Source organism: Cherax quadricarinatus, chromosome 5 (assembly GCF_038502225.1).
Source record: "Cherax quadricarinatus isolate ZL_2023a chromosome 5, ASM3850222v1, whole genome shotgun sequence".
Classification (NCBI taxonomy): domain Eukaryota; kingdom Metazoa; phylum Arthropoda; class Malacostraca; order Decapoda; family Parastacidae; genus Cherax; species Cherax quadricarinatus.
Window position 1 is genome coordinate 62,569,577 of NC_091296.1, and position 12,751 is coordinate 62,582,327.

The window sequence follows — 12,751 nt, forward strand, 5'->3', positions numbered from 1 at the left end:
CCACAAACTTCTGCTGAACACTCTAACACTACATTTTTAAACCTACCCCATACCTCTTCGACCCCATTGCCTATGCTCTCATTAGCCCATCTATCCTCCAATAGCTGTTTATATCTTACCCTAACTGCCTCCTCTTTTAGTTTATAAACCTTCACCTCTCTCTTCCCTGATGCTTCTATTCTCCTTGTATCCCATCTACCTTTTACTCTCAGTGTAGCTACAACTAGAAAGTGATCTGATATATCTGTGGCCCCTCTATAAACATGTACATCCTGAAGTCTACTCAACAGTCTTTTATCTACCAATACATAATCCAACAAACTACTGTCATTTCGCCCTACATCATATCTTGTATACTTATTTATCCTCTTTTTCTTAAAATATGTATTACCTATAACTAAACCCCTTTCTATACAAAGTTCAATCAAAGGGCTCCCATTATCATTTACACCTGGCACCCCAAACTTACCTACCACAACCTCTATAAAAGTTTCTCCTACTTTAGCATTCAGGTTCCCTACCACAATTACTCTCTCACTTGGTTCAAAGGTTCCTATACATTCACTTAACATCTCCCAAAATCTCTCTCTCTCCTCTACATTCCTCTCTTCTCCAGGTGCATACACGCTTATTATGACCCACTTTTCGATCCAACCTTTACTTTAATCCACATAATTCTTGAATTTACACATTCATATTCTCTTTTCTCCTTCCATAACTGATCATTCAACATTACTGCTACCCCTTACTTTGCTCTAACTCTCTCAGATACTCCAGATTTAATCCCATTTATTTCCCCCCACCGAAACTCCCCTACCCCCTTCAGCTTTGTTTCGCTTAGGGCCAGGACATCTAACTTCTTTTCATTCATAACATCAGCAATCATCTGTTTCTTGTCATCCGCACTACATCCACGCACATTTAAGCATCCCAGTTTTATAAAGTTTTTCTTCTTCTCTTTTTTAGTAAATTTCTACAGGAGAAGGGGTTACTAGCCCATTGCTCCCGGCATTTTAGTCGCCTCATACGACACGCATGGCTTACGGAGGAAAGATTCTTTTCCACTTCCCCATGGACAATAGAAGAAATAAAGAAGAACAAGAGCTATTTAGAAAAAGGAGAAAAACCTAGATGTATGTATATATATATATATGCATGTGCGTGTCTGTGAAGTGTGACCAAAGTGTAAGTAGGAGTAGCAAGATATCCCTGTTATCTAGCGTGTTTATGATATATATATATATATATATATATATATATATATATATATATATATATATATATATATATATATATGTGAAGTGACGAGTCATATAGTACTTTATAGCTGCGCAGCAGTTAAGGAATAATCCTACAGGACATGGCAGTTTACTCTCCTTTACCTACAAGAGCCATTATTATGGGTCTTTTCTCAGCAGATCAAAAATAAGGTATGTGCCTTATTTTCTGCTTTTCTCTGTAAGTTGTGGTATGTTGCTGACTGTAAAACGTTACTGGGTTGTCTGCTGGTATCGTCAGCATTTTCATCGTGATGTAATGTTCTGTAATGACTCTGGTATCCTCAGAGACCTCACATAAATTGTAGAGGACTAATTTAATATAAACCGTCTAATGGATTTTTTAAAGCTAATGTAGCATATATTAACCTTGAGTAGATATATTAATTATTTTCTGATATGTTTGTGAATGTGACAATGACTTTTTTTTTGTTAAATAAAGCACTTAATAGTCATTAGATCTCAGCGTTCTATAAATATTGAGTCTTCCATAACCTCACTGACTGCATGGTGCTGGTTGTAACCTAAACCTGTGGTTGTTACAGGTGGTGAGAACGAGGGAACTACCACTCCTGTAGCAACTGAACGAGGACGAGGCTCGCCCCACCCGCGACATCAGGTATGAATGAGTTATTGTGTGTGTGTGTGTGTGTATATATATATATAAACATTGTCTCTACGTCCACAGCAGGACTCGAACCTGCAAACTCTGTATCAAAGTCCACAGTACTTTGCCACGGAGCCAGTCCTTTGATACAGAGTTTGCATGTTCGAGTCCTGCTGTGGACTTAGAGACAATGTTTGCTAATAATTTCGCCTATTTGCGAATTGTTAAACACACACACACACACACACACACACACACACACACACACACACACACACACACACACACACACACACACACACACACACACACACACACACACACATACACGCATACACGCATACACACATACACACACACATACACACATACACGCATACACGCATACACATACACACACACACACACACACACACACGTACACACACACACACACATACACACATACACACATACACACACATACACACACATACACACACATACACACACACACATACACATACACACACACACACACACATACACACACACACACACACACACACACACACACACACAGGGCCAGGAGCTTGGACTCGACCCCTGCAACCTCAACTAGGTGAGTACACACACACACATACATATATATATATATATATATATATATATATATTATATATATATATATATATATATATATATATATATATATATATATATATATATATATATATATATATATATATATATATATATATAGATCCGGGCTAGGTAGTAGGTTGGTAGACAGCAACCGCCCAGGGAGGTACTACCGTCCTGTCAAGTGAATGTAAAACGAAAGCCTGTAATTGTTTTATTGTTTTACATGATGGTAGGATTGCTGGTGTCTTTTTTCCGTCTCATAAACATGCAAGATTTCAGGTACGTCTTGCTACTTTACTTACACTTAGGTCACACTACACATGTATGTATATATACACCCCTCTGGGTTTTCTTCTCTCTTACTAGTTCTTCTTCTTGTTTATTTCGTCTTATCTCCATGGGGAAGTGGAACAGAATTCTTCCTCCGTAAGCCATGCGTGTCGTAAGAGGCGACTAAAATGCCGGGAGCAAGGGGCTAGTAACCCCTTCTCCTGTATATATTACTAAATGTAAAAGGAGAAACTTTCGTTTTTCCTTTTGGGCCACCCCGCCTCGGTGGGATACGGCCGGTGTGTTGAAAGAAAGATACATATATATATATATATATATATATATATATATATATATATATATATATATATATATATATATATATATATATATATATATATATATATATATATATATATATATATATATATATATATATATATGAAGGCTGCGCCTTTCAGCCCTGCAGGTTTACCTGGAGTTTACCTGGAGAGAGTTCCGGGGGTCAACGCCCCCGCGGCCCGGTCTGTGACCAGGCCTGAGGATAATAATAATATCTTTATTTCTACAGGCCTAGCTGACATTAATGACATACTACTATATAGAAAACCCCTTTTTATGCAGAGCATTTCGGGTAGATTAGGTCAGTTTTGTACTCAGGTACCCATTTGACTGATGGGTGAACGTGGACAGCAGGTGTCTTATGGAAACACGTCCTAATGTTTTGTAGCCGTGCCGGGGAATAGATCCCCGGACCTCAGTGTGTGAGCTGAGGGCACTAGCGATCGAGCTACGGGACACCCTGTTTTATTATTATTATTATTATTATTATTGAAACTAAGCGATAAGCCCGCAAGGGTCATACAGCTCGTTGTGTCAATAACACTCACAAAATCAGAAGAGGCGGTGCCAGGAGCTGAGAATTGACCCCTGCAACCACAAATAGGTGAGTACACACACACACACACACACACACACACACACACACACACACACACACACACACACACACACACACGATCAGTGAAGCTAGTAGCGATCAGTGAAGAGGCGGGGCCAGGAGCTCGGACTCGACCCCCGCAACCTCAACTAGGTGAGTACAACTAGGTGAGTACACACACACACGCACGCATATGCAACAGGCCTAGTGTCTAATCGACATGTGCCTAGGACAAAATGGTAACTAACGGACGGAAGGGACACTCAGAAGTGTCCCTCTTTGCAGGTGATATGAAGTTAATGACGAGAATTAAATAAGATGAGGATCAGGCAGGATTACATAGAGACCTGGACAGGCTACAAGCCTGGTCCAGCAACTGACTCCTTGAATTTATCCCCGCCAAATGCAAAGTCATGAAGATCGGAGAAGAGCAAAGAAGACCACAGACAGAGTGCAGGCTAGGTGGCCAAAGACTGCAAACCTCACTCAAAGAAAAGGTTCTTGGGGTGAGTATAATACCGAGCACATCGCCTGAGGCGCACATCAACCAGATAACTGTTGCAGCATATGGGCGCCTGGGAAACCTGAGAATAGCGTTCTGATACCTCAGTAAGGAATCGTTCACGGCTCTCTACACCGTGTACGTCAGGCTCATACTGGAGTATGCAGCACCTCTTTGGTACGCACACCTTGTCAAGTACGACAAGAAATTAGAGAAAGTACAAAAGTTTGCGGTAAGTCTAGTTCTAGAGCTAAGGGGAATGTCCTACGAAAAAAGGTTAAGGGAAATCGGCCTGACGACACTGGAGGAGAGGAGGGTCAGGGAAGACATGATAACGACATACAAAAAATACTGGGACACAGAAAGAAGGGGGTTATCATTGGAAATTGAAGACTCAGATGGGTCAAAGGGCTGTTAGGAAGTATTTCTTTAGTCATAGAGTTGTCAGAATGTGGGATAGTCTGGCAAGCGACGTAGTGGAGGCAGGAACCATACATAGCTCTAAGACAAGGTATGATAAAGCTCATGGAGCATGGAGAGAGAGGGCCTAGTAGTGACCAGTGAAGAGGCGGGGCCAGGAGCTATGTCTCGACCCCTGCAACCACAAATAGGTGAGTACACACACACACACACACACACACACACACACACACACACACACACACATACAAAACACACATACATACAAAATACACACACACACACACACACACACACAGTCAAGACATTTATTGCAAGAGACATTTTGTCACTTAAGGCTTTATCAGTCCTAATGATAATGCCACAAGCCATTAGACTGATAAAGCCGTAACTTTGCGAAACGTCTCCTTCAGTAAATGTGTAAAGGCCACCACCAACCAGCATTAAAAGGAAGGAAAGGTCCTCAAGGCACCAGCATTGTAAAGACAGAAATATGCCCGGGGCACCAGCATTAAGAGGATAGAAACGTGTTGGGGTCACTGCCATTATTTTTTACAATCCCCGAGTATAAAACTTTTGGAACTCTGTAATCAACATGAATTACAAAAAAAATAATATTTTTTTGTAGATGTATTTTAATTAATGTGTCTACACTCTGAACCTTTTAAATGTGGTACACGTGTGCTTTATTTTTGGGAGAGAGGGGCGAACAGTGTACTTACCCCGGGGCCAGGAGGTAGAACGCTACTACGACCTTGGTAGAGGGAAAGAGGAGAGGCCCCAGCAGTGTGTAAAGTCCCTGGGGTCCAGGGTGGCTGGCTATGTCTGTTGTGTTGAATTCCAGCATTGTTTCTTCAGCAATCTGGGTGATACGCCCTGCTGTGTGGGATCCAGGAGATGGCAACGGTCTCAGGACAACAGTTTCAACAGCTGTGTCTTCCTGTTATGTTACGGAAATCTGCTGCCCATTTCACCACCGTCTATGCATTTGAAAGTTACTTTAAAAAATAATCCGGAATGACAATATAATTTATACACAGGTAAGTATAACCCGCATATAGGAGAGAGAAGATTACGATGACGTTTCGGTCTGACTTGTGCCATTTACGATGTCACACTGATACAAAAGAGTGAGGAACATAGGTGGGACAAAGAGAGGAAGAAAAAATAGTGGTAGTGGAAGTAGTGGTAGTGGTGGTAGAAAGTAGGGAGAGTAGTTTTAGTGGCACAAGATAGATTGGGGAGTGAAAGGTGATGGGAGACAATAGAACTTCTCACAATTAAATCATTTTCTGATGATAATTTATAATCCACCTTAGGTCTTCTATTGTTTCAAGATGAAACGAGATCACTGTCTGGTGAAAGTGCTTGATCAGCCAAGTTGTGATGGCTATGTAGGCAAGCGGGCTTGTAGCAGCAACAGCCTGGTTGACCAGATAGTTAACAAGGACACTTGGTCTCAGGTTGAGCTACGAGGGACGGTGGGGGGGAAACTTGAAGCCAGCCACAGGTATGCCTCAGGCACAAAGTTATTATGTTAAAAAACATGATTACACGGAGAGGCAGTGTTGACAGTGTATGGAGCAGGAGCCACAGGGGGTGAGTAAGCTCTATATCCTGTGTCAGGGTGTGAGGATTACTCGCCATCCCGGGGACTACCGGGATTTTTGAGAGTGGGGGAGTGCGTGCGTGAGTGGGGGAGGGAGTGTGTGAGTGGTGCATGAGTGAATGAGCGGAGAGGGAGTGGGAGGTAAGAGGGGCACTGGGTGAGGGAGGGGAGCAGTAAATGAGGAAGTGGGTGTGGGATGAATGAAGCAAGAGAGGGAGTAGGTGTGGGATGAATGCAGCAAGAGAGGGAGTGGGTGTGGGATGAATGCAGCAAGAGAGGGAGTGGGTGTGGGATGAATGCAGCAAGAGAGGGAGTGGGTGAGGGGAAACAAGCACGAGTTTTTCCACTCCTTCTTCCACTGAAGGTTCTTGAACCACATAATGACTCTAACAACATGCTCATTGGAGAAGCCAGGTATAGATACTCAAAAATCCGGGAAAAGGGATTAACGTACATTTGTTATGGGTTCCATCACACATTGAATTACTCCTTCATGATAAAGTAGTTAAGTTAGCCAAAAAAAAGCATTAGGAATAATATTAAGAGAGAGATAAATAAAGAGACCGAATGTTATAGGAATGCAGTTAGAAGCCTGAGTAGATCTACCACTCACTACAACATTAACGTAAACACGTACGTTCATGGAACAACTTTCAATGTTAACAATCTGACTGATGTTGTAGTGGCCAGGTTTAGGCTTAGTTGCAAGTACTTCTGGCAGTTTGGCAGACACTCAGATGATGATCACACCAAATGCAAATTATGTGGCCAGCCCTGTGGTCACTATCTTGAACACTATGTGCTTAATTGTCCACTTATTGTGTAATAAAAAGATAGGATAATAACCTATGTGATATGGCATGATATCTTAATGAAAATAACATACCATACATGTTAAGCAAATTTCCTATATTTGCTTTCAACAGATAAGTCAACCATAGACTTGCACACGAAAATCACTCACTACGAAAGCAAAAGACTTGGCAGACGATGCACCATCCCCCAAAGGAAAAGCAGGGGTGTCACTAGCACGTTAAGAGACCATACAATAAGTGTCAGGGGCCTGGGACTGTTCAACTGCCTCCCAGCACACATAAGGGGGTTACCAACAGACCCCTGGCAGTCTTCAAGCTGGCACTGGACAAGCACCTAAAGTCAATTCCTGATCAGCCGGGCTGTGGCTCGTACGTTGGTTTGCGTGCAGCCAGCAGCAACAGCCTGGTTGATCAGGCTCTGATCCACCAGGAGGCCTGATCACAGACCGGGCCGCGGGGGCGTTGACCCCCGGAACTCTCTCTCCAGGTAATAGATATAAACCCATACGTACTCCTGTTAACCTTTTTTGGGCCTAGTTCCTAGGCCTTATGTGTATCCATATACTTTTGCTTTACCCTCCACAGGATGGATATGAGGTGCACAGTAAACTGACCACTTTGGTGGCAAAATCTTAAACGTATTTAGAACTTATCTCTCATTCCTCAATTGGCTTGTATCCTTCCATCTCCCACATCCCCCATCAAACTTCCTCTGCTCCTTCTTACTATCTCCTACATTCCCCTTATCCTCCCCTCTCCTTCATGTCTTCTTCCATACCTTTGATATACCTTTATACCTTTGAAGAGTTTCGAGAGTTTCTCTACTCTCTGAGCCCGGCCATGGGCCAGGCTCGTCTGGTGTTTGCCTGGTCAGCCAGGCTGTTGCTGCTGGAGGCCCGCTGTCCCACATATACATCACAGCCTGGTTGATCTGACACCTGGTGAAGATACTTGTCCAGTTTCCTCTTCAAGGCTTCTACACGGAAAAACAGAATGCAAAATTTCACAACTTATTGTTAAATCTTCAGCCCAGCCTGTCAACATGTACATGTGGGCCCATCCCACATGTGATAACCTCTTCAGTTACTGTTGCATCACTCTGCTTCTTCCTCTGGCTCCACTATAAAGTGTTTCGTTCTCTTGTCTCTGTATTAGATCGATCAAGCCCCCCTGGTGGGCGAAACGTCTCTTAGTAAAGACACCCAGGTGTTACACATGTATTTACACCAGTCTGTCAGTGTTGAATTCATTTAGTCGAAAGCATTGGCCTGGTTAAGCAGTCAACATTAGAGCCTGGACCCAAGCTGGTCTGCGAGAACAGGAAATCCCCTCGACACCAGTCACAGGCATGTCACAGGTGTATACCATCTAGACACCACCTCTGCCACCGACCATCGTCATTGCCACTAACAACGACCAGAAAGGGAAGTATGTACTCTAGTTTCGTCACGTAAGTGCGAAATGGGAACATGGTCAGTTTATGTTTTGCACTCTGGCAAGATTCTTGTGTTTCATTTCTGTCCCATGAACACGTAAGATGACAGGTAAATCTGTCCCATGAACACGTAAGATGACAGGTAAATCTGTCCCATGAACACGTAAGATGACAGGTAAATCTGTCCCATGAACACGTAAGATGACAGGTAAATCTGTCCCATGAACACGTAAGATGACAGGTAAATCTGTCCCATGAACACGTAAGATGACAGGTAAATCTGTCCCATGAACACGTAAGATGACAGGTAAATCTGTCCCATGAACACGTAAGATGACAGGTAAATCTGTCCCATGAACACGTAAGATGACAGGTAAATCTGTCACATGAACACGTAAGATGACAGGTAAATCTGTCACATAAACACGTAAGATGACAGGTAAATCTGTCACATGAACTTGTAAGATGACAGGTAAATCTGTTACATGAACTTGTAAGATGACAGGCAAATCTGTCACATGAACTTGTAAGATGACAGGTAAATCTGTCACATGAACTTGTAAGATGACAGGTAAATCTGTCACATGAACTTGTAAGATGACAGGCAAATCTGTCACATGAACTTGTAAGATGACAGGCAAATCTGTCACATGAACTTGTAAGATGACAGGCAAATCTGTCACATGAACTTGTAAGATGACAGGCAAATCTGTCATATGAACTTGTAAGATGACAGGCAAATCTGTCATATGAACTTGTAAGATGACAGGCAAATCTGTCACGTGAACTTGTAAGATGACAGGCAAATCTGTCACATGAACACGTAAGATGACAGGCAAATCTGTCACATGAACACGTAAGATGACAGGCAAATCTGTTAAACTTCTGCTTAAATTCAGACTCTGCATACCTTTGTTTTTCTACATACTTCTTAATAGATCTTAGTGCTAATGTTCCCATTCCATCCCAGGAAGACTGGTCTGAGACCGTGCCGTGACTGGTCTGAGACCGTGCCATGACTGGTCTGAGACCGTGCCATGACTGGTCTGAGACCGTGCCGTGACGAAAATAATTCCCAGACCAACAAACAGATGTTACATAATACATAACAGTTAACACTGTTGCCACCTACCACCTGCCTTCTGGCACTATTACCACCTGCCTCCTGTCGCCATCACCACCTGCCTCCTATCATCACCACCTGCCTCCTAACACCATTACCACCTGCCTCCTATCACCTTTACACCTGCCTCCTATCACCATCACCACCACCGCCACCATTACCACCACCACCACCATTACCACCACCACCACCATTACCACCACCATTACCACCACCTACCACCACGACCTACCACGACCACCACCACAGCCCATAACTACCACCCACCACCACTACCACAACCCATAACTACCACCCACCACCACCTACCACCACCACCACCACTATCACTACCACCATAACCACCACCATAACCACCACCATCACCACCACCATCACCACCACTACTACCACCTACCACCACCATCACCACCTACCACCACCACCTACCGCCACCTCCACCACTACCACCACCTACCACTACCACCAACCACCACCACCTCTACCACCGCCTACCATCACCTACCACCACCACCGCCGCCTACCATCACTACCACACCACCTACTACCACAACTACCACCTACCACCAACACCTGCCACCATCTACCACCACCTACCACCATCTACCACCATCTACCACAACCTACCACCATCTAACACCATCTGCCACCACCTACTACCATCTACCACCATCTACCACCATCTTCCACCATCTGCCACCACCTACCACCATCTACCACCATCTAACACCATCTGCCACCACCTACCACCATCTACCGCCATCTTCCACCATCTACCACCATCTGCCACCACCTACCACCATCTACCACCACCCACCATCTACCACCATCTACAATCACCCACCACCATCTGCCACCGCCTACCGCCATCTACCACTATCTACCACCACCTACCACATTCTTCCACCATCTACCACCATCTGCCACCACCTACCACCATCTACCACCATCTACCGTCTACCACCATCTGCCACCACCTACCGCCATCTACCACTCTACCACCATCTACCACCATCTTCCACCATCTACCACATTCTTCCACCATCTACCACCATCTTCCACCATCTACCACATTCTTCCACCATCTACCACCATCTTCCACCATCTACCACATTCTTCCACCATCTACCATCATCTGCCACCGCCTACCGCCATCTACCACTATACCACCACCTACCACATTCTTCCACCATCTACCACCATCTACCACCACCTACCACATTCTTCCACCATCTACCACCACCTACCACCATCTACCGTCTACCACCATCTGCCACCACCTACCATCATCTACCACTATCTACCACCATCTTCCACCATCTACCACATTCTTCCACCATCTACCACCATCTTCCACCATCTACCACATTCTTCCACCATCTACCACCACCTACCACCATCTGCCACCGCCTACCGCCATCTACCACTATCTACCACCACCTACCACATTCTTCCACCATCTACCGTCTACCACCATCTGCCACCACCTACCGCCATCTACCACTATCTACCACCATCTACCGTCTACCACCATCTGCCACTACCTACCGCCATCTACCACTATCTACCACCATCTACCACCATCTTCCACCATCTACCACATTCTTCCACCATCTACCACCATCTACCACCACCTACCACATTCTTCCACCATCTACCACCACCTACCACCATCTACTACCGTCTACCACCATCTGCCACCACCTACCACCATCTACCACTATCTACCACCATCTACCACCATCTTCCACCATCTACCACATTCTTCCACCATCTACCACCATCTTCCACCATCTACCACATTCTTCCACCATCTACCACCATCTTCCACCATCTACCACCACCTACCACCATTTACCACCATCTACCACCATCTACCATCTACCGCCATCTACCGCCATCTACCACTATCTACCACCACCTACCACATTCTTCCACCATCAGCCACCACCTACCACCATCTACCACCACCTACCACCATCTACCACCATCTACCACCACCTACCACCATCTGCCACCACCTACCGCCATCTACCACTATCTACCACCATCTACCACCATCTTCCACCATCTACCACCATCTTCCACCATCTACCACCATCTTCCACCATCTACCACCATCTTCCACTATCTACCACATTCTACCACCATCTACCACCACCTTCCACCATCTACCACCACCTACCACCATCTACCACCATCTACCACTATCTACCACCACCTACCACCACCTACCACCATCTACCACCACCTACCACCATCTGCCACCACCTTCCACCATCTACCACCACCTACCACCATCTGCCACCACCTTCCACCATCTACCACTATCTACCACCACCTACCACCACCTACCACCATCTACCACCACCTACCACCATCTACCACCACCTTCCACCATCTACCACCACCTACCACCATCTACCACCATCTACCACTATCTACCACCATCTACCACCACCTTCCACCATCTACCACCACCTACCACCATCTACCACCATCTACCACTATCTACCACCACCTACCACCACCTACCACCATCTACCACCACCTACCACCATCTACCACCACCTACCACCATCTGCCACCACCTACCACTCACTTAAAGCCAGCTTGATCTAAGTAATGGATCGTCTGTTCCATTTTGAAATTTTAAAAAATCAGCCTCCGATTTTTTTTACAGAAATTTTACGATAAACTTGCAGGAAGACAGAAAAATATGAACTCTATCGCAGGAGCATTTAAGGGTTGGTTTACCTTGTGGGCCCCGGAGAGGTTAGTATTTAATCGTAAAGGAGGAAGGATTATGAGCCTAATGAGGCGCAGCTTTAAGGTTCAATTTTCCTTGCTGGAGGCTGCGATAAGCCATTAACACCTAACGTCTTAAAAATTTATAGTTTATGGAATAGGGTTTAAGGGTTATTTTACCGCAATATTGACAGTACCATGAACCACTGATGGTATGGGCGAAACATCGACTTTATTGACGGGTAGACTAAGGTTCATTCTTCCAGGCTGCTGGGTGATGGGGGGGGACGGCGGTGGTTTGAAGGTGGGCGTAGGGCGGTTTATTTTGCACCTTAGTGTAGGATGGTGGAAGGTCGAGTGTCCCGTGCACTAAGCACGCGA

The 12,751-nt window shown here is 44.8% G+C and overlaps 1 protein-coding gene across 4 annotated transcripts in view; it reads left to right on the top strand.

Annotated features, from left to right (window-relative positions):
* Positions 1-12,751, top strand: part of LOC128685076 (leucine-rich repeat neuronal protein 2) — a 472,917-nt gene that overhangs the window by 101,826 nt on the left and 358,340 nt on the right. For all 4 annotated transcript variants that reach the window (XM_070103086.1, XM_070103097.1, XM_070103092.1 and 1 more), the window contains exon 2: positions 1,823-1,896. The gene's annotated coding sequence lies outside the window, so the exon portion shown is untranslated. The remainder of the gene's footprint in view (positions 1-1,822; positions 1,897-12,751) is intronic.